This window comes from Tachyglossus aculeatus, chromosome 2 (genome assembly GCF_015852505.1).
Source record: "Tachyglossus aculeatus isolate mTacAcu1 chromosome 2, mTacAcu1.pri, whole genome shotgun sequence".
Taxonomy (NCBI): Eukaryota; Metazoa; Chordata; class Mammalia; order Monotremata; family Tachyglossidae; genus Tachyglossus; species Tachyglossus aculeatus.
In genome coordinates, this window is record NC_052067.1 from 90,261,657 (window position 1) to 90,282,602 (window position 20,946).

General features: G+C 44.5%; 1 protein-coding gene across 2 annotated transcripts in view; it reads left to right on the forward strand.

Annotated features, from left to right (window-relative positions):
- The first annotated feature begins 3,479 nt into the window (after nt 1–3,479).
- ECHDC1 (ethylmalonyl-CoA decarboxylase 1) overlaps nt 3,480–20,946 on the forward strand; it is a 66,372-nt gene continuing 48,905 nt past the window's right edge. Inside the window, exons 1-2 of one of the 2 annotated variants that reach the window (XM_038759509.1) lie at nt 3,480–3,557; nt 7,285–7,476. The gene's annotated coding sequence lies outside the window, so the exon portion shown is untranslated. Of the gene's footprint in view, nt 3,562–7,284; nt 7,477–20,946 lie in introns of both variants that reach the window. The other variant, XM_038759518.1, reaches the window with a different exon arrangement.

Genomic DNA, 20,946 nt, shown 5'->3' on the forward strand with positions numbered 1-20,946 from the left:
TTTGTACATATTTATTCTATACATATATACAGGTGCTGTGGGGAGGGGAAGGAGGTGAGGCGGGGGAGAAGTGGGAAAGGAAAAATAGAATAAATATGTACAAATAAAATAGAAGGGGGAGACAGACAACGAAACCAAACACATGAACAAAATAAAATAAATAGAATAAATATGTACAAACAAAATAAATAGAAGGGGGAGGCCGTCTCTATATGTTGCCAACTTGGACTTCCCAAGCGCTTAGTACAGTGCTCTGCACACAGTAAGCGCTCAATAAATACGATTGAATGAATGAATGAACGACAGATAACAAAACAAAGCATATGAACAAAATAAAATAAATAGAATGAATATGTACAAATAAATAGAAGGGGGAGACAGACAACGAAACCAAACATATGAACAAAATAAAATTAATAGAATAAATATGTACAAATGAAATAAATACAAGGGGGAGACAGACAACAAAACCAAACATTCACAAAATAAAATCAATAGAATAAACATGTACAAATAAATAGAAGGGGGAGACAGACAACGAAACAAAATATGAACAAAATAAAATAAATAGAACAAATATGTACAAATAAAATAAATAGAAGGGGGAGACAGACAACAAAACCAAACATTCACAAAATAAAATAAATAGAATAAACATGTACAAATAAAATAAATACCAGGGGGAGACAGACAACCAAACCAAACATTCACAAAATAAAATCAATAGAATAAACATGTACAAATAAAATAAATAGAAGGGGGAGACAGACAACGAAACAAAACATATGAACAAAATAAAATAAATAGAATAAATATGTACAAATAAAATTACAAGGGGGAGACAGACAACAAAACCAAACATTCACAAACTAAAATCAATAGAATAAACATGTAAATACAAGGGAAACCAAACATTCACAAAATAAGATCAATAGAATAAACCCGTACAAATAAAATAAACACAAGGGGGAGGCAGACAACAAAACCAAACATTCACAAAATAAAATCAATAGAATAAACATGTACAAATAAAATAAATACAAGGGGAGACAGACAACCCAACCAAACATTCACAAAATAAAATCAATAGAATAAACCTGTACAAATAAAATAAATACAAGGGGGAGACAGACAACCAAACCAAACATTCACAAAATAAAATAAATAGAATAAACATGTACAAATAAAATAAATACACGGGAAACCAAACATTCACACAATAAAATCAATAGAATAAACCTGTACAAATAAAATAAATAGAAGGGGGAGACAGACAACAAATCCAAACATTCACAAAATAAAATCAATAGAATAAACATGTACAAATAAAATAAATACAAGGGGGAGACAGACAACAAAACCAAACATTCACAGAATAAAATCAATAGAATAAACATATACAAATAAAATAAATACAAGGGGGAGACAGACAACAAAACCAAACACTCACAGAATAAAATCAATAGAATAAACATGTACAAATAAAATAAATACAAGGGGGAGACAGACAACAAAACCAGTCACAAAATAAAATCAATAGAATAAACACGTACAAATAAAATAAATACAAGGGGGAGACAGACAACAAAACCAAACATTCACAAACTAAAATCAATAGAATAAACATGTAAATACAAGGGAAACCAAACATTCACAAAATAAAATCAATAGAATAATCATGTACAAATAAAATAAATACAAGGGGGAGGTAAACAAAACCAAACATTCACAAAATAAAATCAATAGAATAAACATGTAAATACAAGGGAAACCAAACATTCACAAAATAAAATCAATAGAATAAACATGTACAAATAAAATAAGTACAAGGGGGAGGCAGACAACAAAACCAAACATTCACAAAATAAATAGAATAAACCTGTACAAATAAAATAAATACAAGGGGGAGGCAGAGAACAAAACCAAACATTCCCAAAATAAAATCAATAGAATAAACATGTAAATACAAGGGAAACCAAACATTCACAAAATAAGATCAATAGAATAAACATGTACAAATAAAATAAATACAAGGGGGAGGCAGAGAACAAAACCAAGCATTCACAAAATAAAATCAATAGAAAAAGCATGTACAAATAAAATAAATACAAGGGGGAGGTAAACAAAACCTAACATTCACAACATAAGATCAATAGAATAAACATGTACCAATAAAATAAATACAAGGGGGAGGCAGAGAACAAAACCAAGCATTCACAAAATAAATAGAATAAACATGCACAAATAAAATAAATACAAGGGGGAGGCAGAGAACAAAACCAAACATTCACAAAATAAGATCAATAGAATAATCATGTACCAATAAAATAAATACAAGGGGGAGGCAGAGAACAAAACCAAACATTCACGAAATAAAATCAATAGAATAAACATGTACAAATAAAATAAATACAGGGGAAACCAAACATTCACACAATAAAATCGATAGAATAAACATGTACCAATAAAATAAATACAAGGGGGAGGCAGAGAACAAAACCAAACATTCACACAATAAAATCAATAGAATAAACCTGTACAAATAAAATAAATACAAGGGGGAGGCAGAGAACAAAACCAAACATTCACAAAATGAAATCAATAGAATAAGCATGTACCAATAAAATAAATACAAGGGGGAGGCAGACAACAAAACCAAACATTCACACAATAAAATCAATAGAATAAACATGTACAAATAATAAAATAAATACAAGGGGGAGGCAGACAACAAAACCAAACGTTCACGAAATAAAATCAATAGAATAAACATGTACAAATAAAATAAATACAAGGGAATCCAAACATTCACACAATAAAATCAATAGAATAAACCTGTACCAATAAAATAAATACAAGGGGGAGGCAGACAACAAAACCAAACGTTCACGAAATAAAATCAATAGAATAAACATGTACAAATAAAATAAATACAAGGGAATCCAAACATTCACACAATAAAATCAATAGAATAAACCTGTACCAATAAAATAAATACAAGGGGGAGGCAGACAACAAAACCAAACGTTCACGAAATAAAATCAATAGAATAAACATGTACAAATAAAATAAATACAAGGGAATCCAAACATTCACACAATAAAATCAATAGAATAAACCTGTACCAATAAAATAAATACAAGGGGGAGGCAGAGAACAAAACCAAACATTCACAAAATCAATAGAATAAACATGTACCAATAAAATAAATACAAGGGGAGGCAGAGAACAAAACCAAACATTCACACAATAAGATAAATCGAATAAACATGTACAAATAAAATAAATACAAGGGGGAAAACACCTATCCATGTATACAGGTGCTGAGGGGAGGGGAAGGAGGGAAGGGAGGGTGGGGGTGACTCCATCTCCCAGCGTGCTCCGCGGCGGCTGGCCAACATCTCCCAGCGTGCTCCGCGGCGGTTGGCCTCCATTTCCCAGAGTGCCTTTCGGCGGGCCGGGCTGCCCCGGGGGCCTGAGTCGCCGTGGAGTCGGTGAGGAAGGCCAGGCCGGAGAGAATCCGTCGCCATCCTCCCGGAGAGGGCACGGCCGGCCCGGTCGGTGGGCATCCGGGGGGCCCGGGGGGGAAGGGGCAGCGGGGGGTGACGAGGGCGGATGCGATGCCCCACCCCCGGTGGTGATGGCGGAGCCAGTCCCGGGCCTCCCCCGTGACGTCCGAAAAATCACCGCCATCATCAAAAAAGAGCGCCAATCCAAAGACCTTTTGGTGGCTTTGTTTAGCCCGCCGTCAGGTCCAGCCCGTGCCGTTCAGTCCATCCTATTTATTGAGCCTTCCCAGACTGAGCCCCATCTTTCCTCTCCCCCTCGTCCCCCTCTCCATCCCCCCGTCTTACCTCCTTCCCTTCCCCACAGCACCTGTATAGATGTATATATGGTTGTACATATTTATCACTCTATTTATTTATTTACTTTACTTGTACATTTCCATCCTACTTATTTTATTTTGTTGGTATGTTTGGTTCTGTTCTCTGTCTCCCCCTTTTAGACTGTGAGCCCACTGTTGGGTAGGGACTGTCTCTATGTGATGCCAATTTGTACTTCCCAAGCGCTTAGTACAGTGCTCTGCACATAGTAAGCGCTCAATAAATACGATTGATTGATTGATTGATTGATTGATTGAGCGCTTACTGGCTGCTCAGCACTGTAGACAGTGCTTCCCTGACGACGGGTAGAGGCGGGCCCTGCCCATCAACGGGCTGGACAATTCCCCGTCCTGCCAAGCTGGCACGAAGTAATAATCAGGGTATTTGCTAAGCGCCTGGGGGTCCCCTCCTCCCCCTCCCCAGCATTCATTCATTCATTCATTCATTCAATGAATGACTTCCTTTTAGACGATGAGCCCACTGTGGGTAAGGACTGTCTCTATAGGTTGCCAACTTGGACCTCCCAAGCGCTCAGTCCAGTGCTCTGCACACAGTAAGCGCTCAATAAATACGATTGATGATGATGATGATTCAGTCGTATTTACTGAGCGCTTACTGTGTGCAGAGCGCTTGGGAAGTACAAGTTGGCAACATATAGAGACGGGCCCCACCCAATAGCCCACCCCCCCCCCGCCTTACCTCCTTCACCTCCCCACAGCACCTGTACATATATATATATATATATGTTTGTACATAGTTATTACTGTATTTTACTTGTACATATTTATTCTATTTTGTTAATGTGTTTTGCTTTGTTGTCTGTCTCCCCCTTCTAGACTGTGAGCCTGCTGTTGCCCATCCCCCCCCGCCTTACCTCCTTCACCTCCCCACAACACCTGTACATATATATATATATTTGTACCTATTGATTACTTATTTATTTTACTTGTACATATTTATTCTATTTAATTTTATTAATGTGTTTTGCTTTGTTGTCTGTCTCCCCCTTCTAGACTGTGAGCCCGCTGTTGCCCATCCCCCCCGCCTTACCTCCTTTACCTCCCCACAGCACCTGTACATATATATATATATATATATATGTTTGTACGTATTTATTACTCTATTTTACTTGTATATATTTATTCTATTTATTTTATTTTGTCATTATGTTTTGTTTTGTTTTCTGTCTCCCCCTTCTAGACTGTGAGCCCGCTGTTGCCCATCCCCCCCGCCTTACCTCCTTCACCTCCCCACAGCACCTGTACATATATATATATATATATGTTTGTACGTATTTATTACTCTATTTTGCTTGTATATATTTATTCTATTTATTTTATTTTGTCATTATGTTTTGTTTTGTTTTCTGTCTCCCCCTTCTAGACTGTGAGCCCGCTGTTGCCCATCCCCCTGCCTTACCTTCTTCACCTCCCCACAGCACCTGTATATATATATATATGTTTGTACCTATTTATTACTCTACTTATTTATTTCACTTGTACATATTTATTCTATTTATTTTATTTTGTTAATGTGTTTTGCTTTGTTGTCTGTCTCCCCCTTCTAGACCGTGAGCCCGCTGTTGCCCATCGCCCCCGCCTTACCTCCTTCACCTCCCCACAGCACCTGTACATATATATTACTCTATTTTACTTGTACATGTTTATTCTATTTATTTTATTTTGTAAATATGTTTTGTTTTGATGTCTGTCTCCCCCTTCTAGACTGTGAGCCCGCTGTTGCCCATCCCCCAGCTTTACCTCCTTCACCTCCCCACAGCACCTGTACATATATATATGTTATATTTATATATATGTTTGTACATATTTATTTCTCTATTTTACTTGTACATATTTACTCTATTTTATTTTGTTAATATGTTTTGTTTTGTTGTCTGTCTCCCCCTTCTAGACTGTGAGCCCGCTGTTGCCCACCCCCCCCACCTTACCTCCTTCACCTCCCCTCAGCACCTGTACATATATATATATATGTATATATATATGTGTGTGTGTGTGTTTGTACATATTTATTACTCTATTTTACTTGTACATATTTATTCTATTTATTTTATTTGTTAATGTGTTTTGCTTTGTTGTCTGTCTCCCCCTTCTAGACTGTGAGCCCGCCGTTGGGTAGGGACCGACTCCATATGTTACCAACTTGGACTTCCCAAGCGCTTAGCACAGTGCTCTGCACACAGTAAGCGCTCAATAAATATGATTGAATGAATGAATGCAGAGCACTGTACTAAGCGCTTGGGAAGTACAAGTTGGCAACAGATAGAGATGGTCCCTACCCAACAAAGGGCTGGAGTTCCCCGTCCTGCCAAACTGGCATGATGTAATAATGAGGGTATTTGTTAAGTGCCTGTGGGCTAAGCTCTGGGGGTCCCCTCCTTCCTCTCCCCCTCCTCGCCTTACCTCCTTCCCCTCCCCACAGCACCTGTATATATATATATATATATATATATATATATATATAAATATGTACTAGTAAAATAGAGTAATAAATATGTACAAACATATATATATATATATATGTTTATATATATATATATCTTTTAGACTGTGAGCCCACCTTTTAGACTGTGAGCCCACTGTTGGGTAGGGACTGTCTCTATGTGTTGCCAATTTGTACTTCCCAAGCGCTTAGTACAGTGCTCTGCACATAGTAAGCGCTCAATAAATGCGATTGATTGATTGATTGATTTTACTAGTACATATTTATTCTATTTATTTTATTTTGTTAATATGTTTCGTTGTCTGTCTCCCCCTTCTAGACTGTGAGCCTGCTGTTGGGTAGGGACCGTCTCTATATGTTGCCAACTTGTACTTCCCAAGCGCTTAGCACAGTGCTCTGCACACAGTAAGCGCTCAATAAATACGATTGAATGAATGAATCCAAGTTGCTAACTTGCGGCAGGCGCAGCCAGTTCCCAAACTACTGTGAGCCCCATGTGGGACAATCTGATAATAATAATAATAATGATGGCATTTATTAAGCGCTTACTATGTGCAAAGCACTTGTTCTAAGCACTGGGGAGGTTACCAGGTGATCAGGTTGTCCCACGGGGGGCTCACAGTCTTAATCCCCATTTTACAGATGAGGGGACTGAGGCAGACAGTGAAGTGACTTGCCCAAAGTCACACAGCTGACAGTTGGCGGAGTCCGGATTAAAACCCATGACCTCTGACTCCAAAGCCCTTTCCACTGAGCCACGCTGCTTCTTTGATCCCCTTGTGTCCTCCCCAGCGCTTAGAACAGTGCTTTACACATAGTAAGCGCTTAACAAACGCCGTCGTTCTCATTATTAAACTAGGAAATGGCCTGTTGGTGCAAACCTAGTGTAATCCGTTGATTGCACAGGCTGCACGCCTGACTGCCTCTCTGCTCTCTGCAGCCGTTGGAGACTACGCTCATGTTTGCGGGCAGCCGAGGATTGAGCCGAGGCAGTGTGGATCAGAGGTGGAGGGAACCGAAAAGGCAGCGACGTTTGGAAGTGGTGGCCCCGGTACCGACCCAACTGTAGTCAGTATCAGACTGGTGGTTAAAGAGATACGCCTTTCTCTACGAAGAAGCCACCTCATCTTAGGTAAGAACCCACGAATGGGGGGACCTGTACGTTTAGGACCTGTTTGAGTTTTGTTTTCTAGATGTTGGACTGCTAAGCTGGCTGATTTCATTCATTCAATCGTATTTATTCAGCGCCTACTGTGTGCAGAGCACTGTACTAAGCGCTTGGAAAGTCCAAGTTGGCAACAGATACAGACGGTCCCTACCCAACAACCGGCTCACAGTCTAGAAGGGGGAGACAGACAACAAAACAAAAAACAAGTAGACAGGTGTCCATACCATCAGAATAGATAAATAGAAATATGGATATATACACATCGTTAATAAAATAGAGTATTAGATATGTACAAATATATACAAGTGCTGTGGGGAGGGGAAGGGCGGAAAAAGGGAATGGGGGTAGTGGGGAAGGGAGGAGGAGCAGAGGAAAAAGGGGGGGCTCAGTCTGGGAAGGCCTTCTGGAGGAGGTGAGCTCTCAGGAGGGCTTTGAAGGGAGGAAGAGAGCTACTTTGGCGGATGTGTGGAGGGAGGGCATTCCAGGCCAGGGGATGGAAGTGGGTCAGGGTCAACGGCGGGACAGGTGAGAATGAGGCCCGGTGAGGAGGTTAGCGGCAGAAGAGTGGAGTGTGCGGGCTGGGCTGGAGAAGGAGAGAAGGAAGGTGAGGTAGGAGGGGGCGAGGTGATGGACAGCCTTGAAGCTGAGAGTGAGGAGATTTGATTTCATTGATGATAGCTTTCATGCCTAGAACAGGTGGGGTCAGAGGGAAAATTCAAAAAAATCAGGAAGGATGTGACAACAATAATAATAATAATCATGGTATTTGTTAAGCAGTTACTATGTGCCAGGCACTGTTCTAAGCACTGGGGGAGATACAAGGTAATCAGCTTGTCCCATGTGGGGCTCACAGTCTTAACCCCCATTTTACAGATGAGGTAACTGAGGCACAGAGAAGTTAAGTGGCTTGGCCAAGGTCACACAGCAGACAAGTGGCACAGGCGGGATTAGAACCCACGTCCTCTGACTCCCAAGCCTGGGCTCTTTCCAGTAAGCCACATTGCTTCTGTACAGTTTTTCAGAAGTGTGTCTGATTCCCCAACTATGTTGTAAACTCCTTGAGGGCAGGGATCACGTCTACTAATTCTATTGTACTCTCCCAAGCACTTAATACAGTATTCTGAACCCAGTAAGCACTCAATAAATAGGATTGGGTTAACTGATTTCCTGGGAATGTGGAAGGGGTTTGGGCTGCCGGAATAGACCAGTGTAACCTTATCTTGACGCCAAACAGTTCTCTAAGGAAATACATTTAACATTAATTCCAAGGATCCTAATAATTATGGCACTTGTTCATTCATTCATTGTCGTATTTATTGAGCACTTATTGTGTGCAGAGCACTGTACTAAACGCTTGGAAAGTACAATTCGGCAACAGATAGAGACGATCCCTATCCAACAACGGGCTCCCAGTCTAGAAGGGGGAGACAGACAACAAAACAAGTAGACAGGCATCAATACCATCAAAATAAATAGAATTATAGATATATACACATATTAATAAAATAAATAGAATAATAAATATGTACAACTATACACAAGTGCTGTGGGGTGGGGAAGGGGGTAAGGCAGAGGGAGAGAGTAGGGGCTATGGAGGAGGAGCAGAGGAAAAGGGAGTCAGTTTGGGAAGGCCTCCTGGGGTTGGTGAGCTTGGGCTGAAGAAGGAGAGAAAAAATACATCGTGACTGTTTCTCTTCCAACCCCCTCTGCCCCGTCAACCTCTCCAGGCAGGGGCTCCAGAGGCGGGGGTTTGGAAGTGTCAGAGAAGCAGCGTGGCTCAGTGGAAAGAGCACGGGCTCTAGAGTCAGAGATCATGGGTTCAAATCCCGGCTCCAATTGTCAGCTGTGTGACTTTGGGCAAGTCAGTGCTCAGTGCTTAGAACAGTTCTTTGCGCATAGCGCTTCATAAATGCCATTAAAAAAAGTCACTTCTATGTGCCTCAGTTCCCTCATCTGTAAAATGGGGATTAAGACTTTGAGCCCCCTGTGGGACAAGGACAACCTGATCACCTTGTAACCTACCCAGCATTTAAAATAGTGCTTTGCACATAGTAAGTGCTTAATAAATGCCATTTAAAAAAAATGGGAGGTGAGCTTGGAGGGGGCGAGGTGATGGAGAGCTTTGAAGCCGATAGGAGTTTTTGCTTCATACGAATGTTGATAGGCAACCACTGGAGATTTTTGAGGAGGGGAGTGACATGCCCAGAGCATTTCTGTACAAAGATAATCCGGGCAGCAGAGTGAAGTATAGACTGAAGCGGGGAGAGACAGGAGGATGGGAGCTCAGAGAGGAGGCTGATGCAGTAATCCAGTCGGGATAGAATGAGAGATTGAACCAGCAAGGTAGCGGTTTGGATGGAAAGGAAAGGGCGGATCTTGGCGATGTTGTGGAGGTGAGACCGGCAGGTGATGGATGTGTGGGGTGAATGAGAGAGCGGGGTCGAGGACGACACCAAGGTTGCGGGCTTGTGAGACGGGAAGGATGGTAGTGCCGTCTACAGTGACGGGAAAGTCAGGGAGAGGGCAGGGTTTGGGAGGGAAGATAAGGAGTTCAGTCTTGGACATATTGAGTTTTAGATGGCGAGCAGACATCCAGATGGAGATGTCTTGAAGGCAGGAGGAGATACGAGCCTGGAGGGAGGGAGAGAGAACAGGGGTGGAGATGTAGATTTGGGTGTCATCTGCATAGAGATGATAGTTGAAGTTGCACTTAATTTGTGTCAATCAGTGGTACTTACTGAGCCCTTACCGTGTGCAGAGCACCGTGTTAAGTGCTTGGCTGGTACATTACAACAGAGTTGGTGGACACATTCTCTGCCCCACAAGCATCATTTTAAGAGCTGGGGTAGACTTAAAGTAAATCAGGTCAGATACAGTCCCTGTCCCACATGGGGCTCACAGTCTAAGTAGAAGGGAGAATGGGATGGGTATTGGATCCCCATTTTGTAGATGAGAAAACTGAGGTAGGATAAGTGACTTGTCCAAACTCACACAGCAGGCATCACTAATCAGAAAGCTCTGGCATGTCTAAGCTATCTAGAAAGTCCCAAAGATAAATAGGGAAGAAATAAACCCCATTTCAGTCCTTTTATAGTTCAGCCAGTGTTTCAATTTCTGTGTCTCTTATTGACATTCATGCCCATCATCTCTGTCAGCTCTTCTGTACATTTAACTCCCTTCTCAGGCCCCCGGTTCCTCCCCCTCCTCCTTCCCTCACCCCCAACGATCTGGCCTGCTACTTCATTAATAAAATTAAATCCATCAGGTCTGAGCTCCCCAAAGTCACTCCCCCGCCTTCTCCAACCCCCTGGCTCTCAACGCTCTCCGCTCGTCTCCCATCCTTCCCAGCAGTATCCTCAGAGGAGATCTCCTCCTTCCTCTCAAGTGCTACTCCGGCCACCTGTGCTTCTTACCCCATTGCCTCTCATCTTATGAGATCTCTCGCTCTGTCCCTTCTCCCCTCCTTAACTTCCATTTTCAACCGCTCACCCTCCACTGATTCCTTCCCCTCTGCCTTCAAACATGCCCACGTCTCTCCCATCCTAAAAAAAACCCTCTCTTGACCCCACCTCACCTTCTAGTTATCGCTCTATCTCCCTCCTACCATTTCTTTCCAAACTCCTTGAATGAGTTGTCTACACACGCTGCCTCGAATTCCTCAACGCCAACCCTCTCCTCCACCCCCTCCAATCTGGCTTCCGTCCCCTACATTCCACGGAAACTGCCCTCTCAAAGGTCACCAATGACCTCCTGCTTGCCAAATCCAACGGCTCATATTCTATCCTAATCCACCTCGACCTCTCAGCTGCCTTTGACACTGTGGACCACCCCCTTCTCTTCAACACACTATCCAACCTTGACTTCACAGACTCCGTCCTCTCCTGCTTCTCCTCTTATCTCTCCGGCCATTCATTCTCAGTCTCTTTTGCAGGCTCCTCCTCCCCCTCCCATCCCAATACTGTGGGAGGTCCTCAAGGGTCAGTTCTTGGTCCCCTTTTGTTCTCTATCTACACTCACTCCCTTGGTGAACTCATTCGCTCCCACGGCTTCAACTATCATCTCTAGGCTGATGACACCCAAATCTACATCTCTGCCCCTGCTCTCTCTCCCTCCCTCCAGGCTCACATCTCCTCCTGCCTTCAGGACATCTCCATCTGGATGTCTGCCCGCCATCTAAAACTCAACATGTCCAAGACTGAACTCCTTATCTTCCCTCCCAAACCCTGCCCTCTCCCTGACTTTCCCATCACTGTTGACGACACTGCCATCCTTCCTGTCTCACAAGCCCGCAACCTGGGTGTCATCCTCGACTCCGCTCTCTTGTTCACCCCTCACATCCAATCCATCACCAAAACCTGCTGGTCTCACCTCCGCAACATCACCAAGATCCACCCTTTCCTCTCCATCCAAACCACTACCTTGCTGGTTCAATCTCATCCTATCCCGACTGGATTACTGCATCAGGCTCCCCTCCGATCTCCCATCCTCCTGTCTCTCCCCACTTCAATGCATACTTCATGCTGCTGCTCGGATCGTCTTTGTGCAGAAACGCTCTGGGCATGTTACTCCCCTCCTCAAAAATCTCCAGTGGCTACCAATCAACCTGCGCATCAGGCAAAAACTCCTCACCCTCGGTTTCAAGGCTGTCCATCACCTCGCCCCCTCCTACCTCACCTCCCTTCTTTCCTTCTACAGCCCAGCCCGCACCCTCCGCTCCTCTGCCGCTAATCTCCTCGCTGTGCCTCATTCTCGCCTGTCCCGCCGTTGACCCCCGGCCCACGGCATCCCCATGGCCTGGAATGCCCTCCCTCTGCCCCTCCGCCAAGCTAGCTCTCTTCCTCCCTTCAAGGCCCTACTGAGAGCTCACCTCCTCCAGGAGGCCTTCCCAGACTGAGCCCCCTCCTTCCTCTCTCCCTCCTCCCCCTCCCCATCCCCCCCCGCCTTACCTCCTTCCCCTCCCCACAGCACCTGTGTATATGTATATATGTTTGTACGTATTTATTACTCTATTTATTTTATGTGTACATATTCTATTTAATTTATTTTGTTAATATGTTTTGTTTTGTTGTCTGTCTCCCCCTTCTAGACTGTGAACCCGCTGTTGGGTAGGGACTGTCTCTATATGTTGCCAACTTGTACTTCCCAAGCACTTAGTACAGTGCTCTGCACACAGTAAACGCTCAATAAATACAATTGATTGAATGGATGACTGAATGAATGTAGTTTTCATAATGGGGTAGGACCTATCCTTTTTTTTTTAATTAAAAAAAAAGATTAGCTGTACTTACCGTTCTGGGAGTCAGGAGACCTGGGTTCTAATCTAGGTCCTGCAAGAAGGGGAATGGCTGCTGGGGCACAGTTATCAGCGGTGATGGTTTTCAACTGACCTATGACATTCTGCAAGTAGTGTTTTACTCTCCCAAGCACTTAGTACAGCGCTTTGCACATAGTAAGTGCTCAATAAATACAATTGACTGAATGAAAGTAGTACAGCCCTAGCAGGGATCCGGACAAGCAGCAGACTGACATATGGTAGGTGTTTATGGGGGGAAAGGGGAAATAGAGATTAATCAATCTGTGGCATTTGTTGAGCGCTTACTCTGTGTGCAGAGCACTGTACTGAGTGCTTGGGAGAGTACAATCGAATAATGGGATTTATTGACCACTTTCTGTGTGCAGAACACTGTACTAAGCACTTGGGAGAGTGCAGTACAACAAGAGTTGGCAGACACAATCCCTGCCCACAAGAGAAGTGGAAAAAAAAGTGATTTCTTCTTTGAAACATTAGTAGTCTAATAGGGAAGGCAAGCAAACATAAACTGAAAAATGTATAATAGTTGACTGGAAGAGTAAACATTTGTAAAAAGTGAATAATCAAATCCGTGAGAAGCAGCATGGCCTGATGGATTGAGCACAAACCTGTGAGTTAGGAGTGAGAAGAACCCGGGTTCTAATCCTGACTGCCACTTGTGTGCTGTGTGACCTTGAGTAAATCACTTCACTTCTCTGTGCCTCAGTTACCTCATCTGTAAAATGGGGATTAAAACTGTGAGGCCCATGTGGGACATAGATTGAGTCCACCCTGATTAGTTTGTGTCTACCCCAGCACTTAGTAGAGTGCCGGGCACATAGTAAGCATTTAACAAATGCCATTAACAAAAATAACAAAAAAAAGTACAGGTAGAAGTTACCAGGAAGAGAGTAGCTGTACAGAACCAGTGGAAAGAGCACAACCCCAGAAGTCAGAGGACCTAGGTTCTAATCCTGGCTCTGCCACTTGCCTGTTCTGTGACCTTGGGTATGTCGCTTCCCTGGGCCTTAGTTTCCTCATCTGTAAAGTAGGGATTCAGTAATTGTTCTCTTTCCTGCTGAGACTGTAAGCCTCAAGTGAGACAGAGACTGTCAGATGTGATTTTCTTGTATCTACCTCAGTCCTTAGTACAGTGCTTGGCCCATAGTAATAACTGTACAAATCCCATCATTATTATTATTTTTATAATTAGTAAAGCAAGAGAGCAGAAAGGTTGTGAAAGAGATAAGAAAACTACATTCAAGACTACTGGTGCAGCAGCGAAGCAAAAAGCAATATTTCTGTAGAAGGAATTGCTGGATATTTAATGTCTTCAAATCGTCAATAAAGTCTTTTATCATTACTGTCATTGAATATGAAGAATAGCAATACATACAGTTCTCTTAAAATGTCCTAGTTGGTCTCTCTTTATTGCTGTACTGTACTTCCCCAAGAGCTCAGTACAGTGCTCTGCACACAGTAAGTGCTCAATAAATACCACTGAATGAATGAATGAGTTGCGTTCCTGTCAGAAGATATCTCTAAGGAAAACTTGCATCCGGTTTCTCACCTATTCTAATGCCAAGAACACAAATGGTTCCTTCAGTATCACAGCAGACAGAGAACAAAGAGGCGTGCAATGTCAGGATGTTCCCTGATTGTGTACTAGCCAAACTGTGCATTTTGACAGAACAGTGTATGTGTATGTACAGATTTACGGACACGTGCTACCGATCCACTCAGCTACAATTCCTGAGTTTCAGCTGCGAATCTGTTTATGAAGTGATTGTGGGGGTAGACAGGTGGAGTTGGGGGAGTAGAACTGTTCAGGTGGCATCGTCAGTTATTGGAATCTTCAAGTCTAGGAGAGTTAAATAGGGATTTAAAGAAAATGAGAAATATCACCTCATGGTTCATAATCTGTTATTCCGAAGCTATATGATGAATATTTTTCATTATATGCTGTTTTGCCATACTATGTGTTTTTACTTCTCATTTTGGCTAAAACATTGATAGGGAATTTGGGAAAGTTCAATTGAACAACTTGAGCCTTGTTAGGTACGGCGTGTTGTGGTTTCAGAAGAAACGGTTTGTGCATTTACGTGGTGTTGGAACAGACTGGTACTATAGTGTGAGTTTTCTCTGAGACAGGATTTTGCAAGAATGCAACTCCCATGTTGAGAATTTGGTCTATAAAAATAATGGTTTGTCAGGTTAGGGTTGGGTAGGTGGGGGCTTAAAGTCCCTGGATACCTCTACTAAGATTGAGTTTGCCTATAAACTATATGTAAAAACCAGTATTGAGCACTTAGTGTGTGTAGGGAATAGCACTGAACACTTGGGGAAGTATATTAAGATGTAGTAGACGTGAATCTGGCCAATTGGAAGAATGAGGCAATTACCTTGACACATCAGAATTATAATGAAGCTTTGTTGCTAATGGAGATCTGGTCATTTGGGGTCAGGCTCGATAAGGGTTGTTGTTTAATCTTTGAAAGGAAGCTCTTTGTGAAGTGCTGCAGAGTCCAGGGCTGTTGAAAATAAAAATGGGAATCCTGAAGCCACTGAAGTGGCATGTAAAGGGTGGCATGAAAAGGTCGAGGAAGAGTTGTCTTGTAAAAAAAAAAAAAATGAACCTAGTGAACAGGGCTTGCTTTGGGCAGTTCAGACAGACATCGGGGAGGGGACTGGGAGAATTGCTTTCAGTGGCATGGAAGGTGGCGATGCCAGGGGCCTTTGTAGACTGGAAATGCCCAATGTGGCCCACCCTGGTTTTGATTTGCCCATGCCTTTGCAGGATCTTGGTCTGTGGCGTTTGAGGCAGATGTGGGTACCTTAAATCAGAAGAGAAGCCAGGTGAATCCATGGTGGGCCGGGCCCCATCCAAGAGGCTCAGTTGCATGTGCCCAGTGCTCTTCTGAGCTGTGGGCCTTAGGTGCCCCTTCCCCAGGGGCAGAGGGGACAGTCAGCACTCCCAGACTCGCTCATCACAGGTTTCCCACCAGATCTGAGAGTTTCCAGTCAGGAACGAGAAGACCCAAAACGGTGGCTTTCCGTCCTTTTAGCTCTTTGAAGCCTGTCATCTCCTCCTTGTTCCCTACCTCCTGAACCCCGGTTCCTTTGTCACTCCTGCTTTCAAAATGAGAAGTCGACCTCAGTGGGTGTGGTCCCGGGCTCATTTCTGGGCCACTGGGGCCCTCACCCCTGAACCCCGGGTTAAGCCTCTTCTCTCTCCCCCTCCCTTCCGACCCCCAAACCCAATCCCAAATGCCTGGAAGAGGAGGGTAGGCAGCCAGTTGGCCCAAATCAACTGGGTTTGACTTTGTGCCAGCTTGGGACATTGAAGTTTCTGCCTATTAGAAAAAAAAAACACAAAAAGGAAAAGCTATGATTACCCTAGTCCTTAGTAATAGTTAATAATCTGTGGCCCAGTTCAAAAGAGACAATTAGGGTATACCTCCATCTCTCAGGTGTTTACCTGTAATCAGGAGCCTCACTTTACAGCTGGACCCGAGTGGTTGTGTAGAAACAATAGAAAGGAAGCCGGGAGAGCTGGTCTACAACTCCAGTCGCGGCCGAGCAGGAAACAACGTTTAGGGGATGGCCTTGATTGAGTTCATTCTTTGAAAAAACTCATTAGGCCCATAAAGGTTCTATTTTGCTCGGAAAGTTTGCCACGGCCACATCTTCCCATCCCCACCTTTGACAATAAGCCGGGGGGAGAAGCAAACATCGGTGTTCGGAACAGTGCCGAGGCAACAACCCAGTGAGACTGGCAAAGGCTGGGATGGTGGGTACCAGCCGAGAGACGCTGCCTCCTCGCCAGAGGCCGTCCAGGACCAGAAAATAGGTGTGTGGGAGGGAAGGAGAAGGAAAAATATCATATCATTCTTTGCCTTAAGGCTGATGGAAGGAGACTAGGAGAACCCACTTTGCCTAAAAGGAAACTAGTGAAAGTTTTGCCCCTTCCCTTCCTTGGAGTTCAAACAGTTCCATTGAGACCCGATTACTCTGTCTCCCAGGGATTTCCCGAGTGGATCAGAGTCTGTCCCGGGAGGGCATAGAGGGGGCATTGGCAGTGGCGGCGTGGCTCTAGCCCCTTTGGCACCCATCCTAGCGTGGATGTAAGTAGTAAGTAAGTAGTAAGTAAATCTACTTTTGACCCAGTGGGACGCCATGATTCCTAACGGTGCCCACTGGCTTTCCATGTGTCACCTAAAACATTTAGTAAATTTCGGTTTAAGATGCCAAACGGAAAGGCCGGTAGGATCTGCTTGGACTCAAAGGGATGGAGAGGACGAATTTCCATAAGAAAAAAAAATATATTTTAAGTGCAGTTCCCGCAGTTAAGAGGTGTGCGGGCACCCTGCAGTAATTGTCCGCTGAGATCCACTCGCTCATTCCAACTGTTCCGATTTGATTGGGTCCTGGCACATTCCTTCATTCATTCAGTCGTAGTTATTGAGCACTTATGGTGTGCAGAGCTCTATACTAAGCGCTTGGGAAAGTACAAAACAATAATAAACAGTGACATTACCTGCCCACAACGAGCACATCCAGGGTGGATGTAGTTACGTTCCACCCTGTCCCTTTCTGAAGCCGCTCCATTAGGGTGGAAGTGCCTCTGTGGGATTGCCCTGCCCAGCCGTAAATGTCCGTGGTTTTTGGGTTCCTAAACTTCTATCATTGCATCCCTGGTTGGTTTATCATTTGGTCCTAATTATCACGTAAAACGATAACTCATGCTGAACACCCAGTCTGATTTGTAACTTTTCTGAAACTGAGGACTGCCAGGAACTGGGACAGCTGGTGACTTTTTTTAACAAGATACTGACCCCACCCCCAGGCATCTGTGCAAATCATCATCATCGTCAGTGGTATTTCCTGAGTGCTTACTGTGTGTAGAGCACTGTGCTAAGTGTGTGGGAGAGTGCAGCACAACAGAGTTGGCAGGCACGTTCCCTGCCCACAATGAACTTAGATTCATTCATGCAGTCGTATTTAGAGAAGCAGCGTGGCTTAGTGGAAAGAGCCAGGGCTTGGGAGTCAGAGGTCATGGGTTCTAATCCCCGCTCTGCCACGTATCAGCTGTGTGACTTTGGGCAAGTCACTTCACTTCTCTGTGCCTCAGTTACCTCATCTGTAAAATGGGGATTAAAACTGTGAGCCCCACGTGGGACAACCCAATTACCTTGTATCAACCCCAGCGCTTAGAACAGTGCTTTGCATATAGTAAGTGCTTAACAAATACCATAATTATTATTATTGAGCGCTTACTGTGTGCAGAGCACTATACTAAGTGCTTGGAAAGTACAGTTCAGCAGCAGAGACAGTCCCTACCAAACGGGCTCACAGTCTAGAAGTGGGGAGAAAGAGGACAAAACAAAACAAAGTAAGTAGACAGGCATCAACGGCATCAGGCAAAAACTCCTCACCTTCGGCTTCAAGGCTTTCCATCCCCTCGCCCCCTCCTACCTCACCTCCCTTCTCTCCTTCTCCAGCCCAGCCTGCACCCTCCGCTCCTCTGCCACTAATTTCCTCACCGTGCCTCGTTCTCACCTGTCCCACCACCGACCCCCGGCCCACGTCCTCCCCCTGGCCCGGAATGCCCTCCCTCCGCACATCCGCCAAGCTAGCTCTCTCCCTCCCTTCAAAGCCCTACTGAGAGCTCACCTCTTCCTGGAGGCCTTCCCACACTGAGCCCCCTCCTTCCTCTCTCCCTCCTCCCCCTTCCCATGCCCCCCGCCTTACCTCCTTCCTCTCCCCACAGCACCTGTATATATGTGTATGTTTATACATATTTATTACTCTGTTTATTTTATTTGTACATATTCTATTTATTTTATTTTGTTAATATGTTTTGTTCTCTGTCTCCCCCTTCTAGACTGTGAGCCCACTCTCCCTTTTAGACTGTGAGCCCACTGTTGGGTAGGGACTCTCTCTATATGTTGCCAACTTGTACTTCCCAAGCGCTTAGTACAGTGCTCTGCACACAGTAAGCACTCAATAAATGTGATTGATTGATTGATATGACTGATAGGGACTGTCTCTATATGTTCCCAACTTGTACTTCCCAAGCTCTTAGTACAGTGCTATGCACACAGTAAGCGCTCAATAAATACGATTGAATGAATGAATGAATCAATGTCAATAAACAGAATTATAGATATAGACTCATCAATAAAATTAATAGAACAATAAATATGTACAGATATACACAAGTGCTTTGGGGCAGGGAGGGGGTAGGGCAGAGGGAGGGAGTGGGGGCGATGGGGAGGGGAGGAGGAGCAGCAGAGGAAAAGAGGGGGCTCAGTCTAGAAGGCCCACTGTTTTTTTTTTCCTTCCCCTTTTTCCCTCGCCCCAAATTCCTGTCCCCTATTTAGGGCAAGACCAATTACTTCCTCCTTCACTCCTTCACTCCCTTTCTTCACTGCTTCTAGGTTCAGAGGGTTCCAGTCCCAGCAGGGCTAGGGTAGAGGAACGAAACCTTCAGTAGTGGGAGAATCCTCTGGACTAAGCTCGCGGTGGGCTGGGATTGTCTCGCTTTATTGCTGTATTGTACTTTCCCAAGCACTGAGTACAGCCTCTGCACACAGTAAGCGCTCAATACATTCGACTGAATGAATCTTCCAAAGGAAAAAGGAAGTTAGGCAGTAGAAAAAGTGTCCTCATAATTTCCAACCTTCCCTTGGGAGTAAAATTGGAGATTATGTAATACAGAACTGGAACAGAGATGAATGGTTGGTTTGAGGAATAGATTTCCTCATTTTCAAATCTGTACAAACTCCAGCCAGGACTTGGCTTACATGGCCAGCTAGCCTATTCACATGTCAGTGCTGATCCTTGAACTGTTGAAACCGTTGCAGATCACGCCATTTGAAGATGAAGCAATACACACTGGGAAAAAGAGAGAGCAGCCTTTGGCTTACATGGCCAGCTAGCCTATTCATTCATTCATTCAATCGTATTTATTCATTCAGTCGTATTTATTGAGCGCTTACTGTGTGCAGAGCACTGGACTAAGCGCTTGGGAAGTACAAGTTGGCAACATATAGAGACGGTTCCTACCCAACAGCGAGCTCACAATCTAGAAGGGGGAGACAGACAACAAAACAAAACATATAAACCAAATAAAATAAATAGAATAAATGTGTACAAACATATACAGGTACTATGGGGAGGGGAAGGAGGTAAGGCGGGGGGATGGGGAGGGGGAGAGGAAAAAGGGGGCTCAGTCTGGGAAGGCCTCCTGCAGGAGGTGAGCTCTCAGTAGGGCCTTGAAGGGAGGAAGAGAGCTAGCTTGGCGGATGTGCGGAGGGAGGGCATTCCAGGCCAGGGGGAGGACGTGGGCCGGGGGTCGACGGCGGGACAGGCGAGAACGAGGCATGGTGAGGAGATTAGCGGCAGAGGAGCGGAGGGTGCGGGCTGGGCTGGAGAAGGAGAGAGGGGAGGTGAGGTAGGAAGGGGCGAGGTGATGGACAGCCTTGAAGCCCGGGGTGAGGAGTTTCTGCCTGATGCATTGGTTGATTGGTAGCCACTGGAGATTTTAGAGGAGGGGAGTAACATGCCCAGAGCGTTTCTGCACAAAGATGATCCGGGCAGCAGCGTGAAGTATTGATTGAAGTGGGGAGAGACAGAAGGATGGGAGATCGGAGAGGAGGCTGATGCAGTAATAGGATGAGAGACTGAACCAGCAGGGTAGCGGTTTGGATGGAGAGGAAAGGGTGGATCTTGGCAATGTTGCGGAGGTGAGACCAGCAGAATTTGGTGATGGATTGGATGTGAGGGGTGAACGAGAGAGCAGAGTCGAGGACGGCACCGAGGTTGCGGGCTTGTAAGACGGGAAGGTTGGTAGTGCCGTCAACAGTGACGGGAAAGTCAGGGAGAGGGCAGGGTTTGGGAGGGAGTTAAGTGTCTGAAATAACTGGTGAGGGCAGTCAACACTGGGGTCAATAAGGATGGAGAAATAATATTGCCCGGCAGAAGAAAGGTCAGAGTTAAAGCAAGCAAGGAAGTGGACAACTTGTTGCCACTTGTACTTCCCAAGCGCTTAGTACAGTGCTTTGCCCACAGTGAGTGCTCAATAAATACGATTGATTGATTGACAAGGTCGCCCTGATATCTGGATTTCCCCCAGTAGCGCC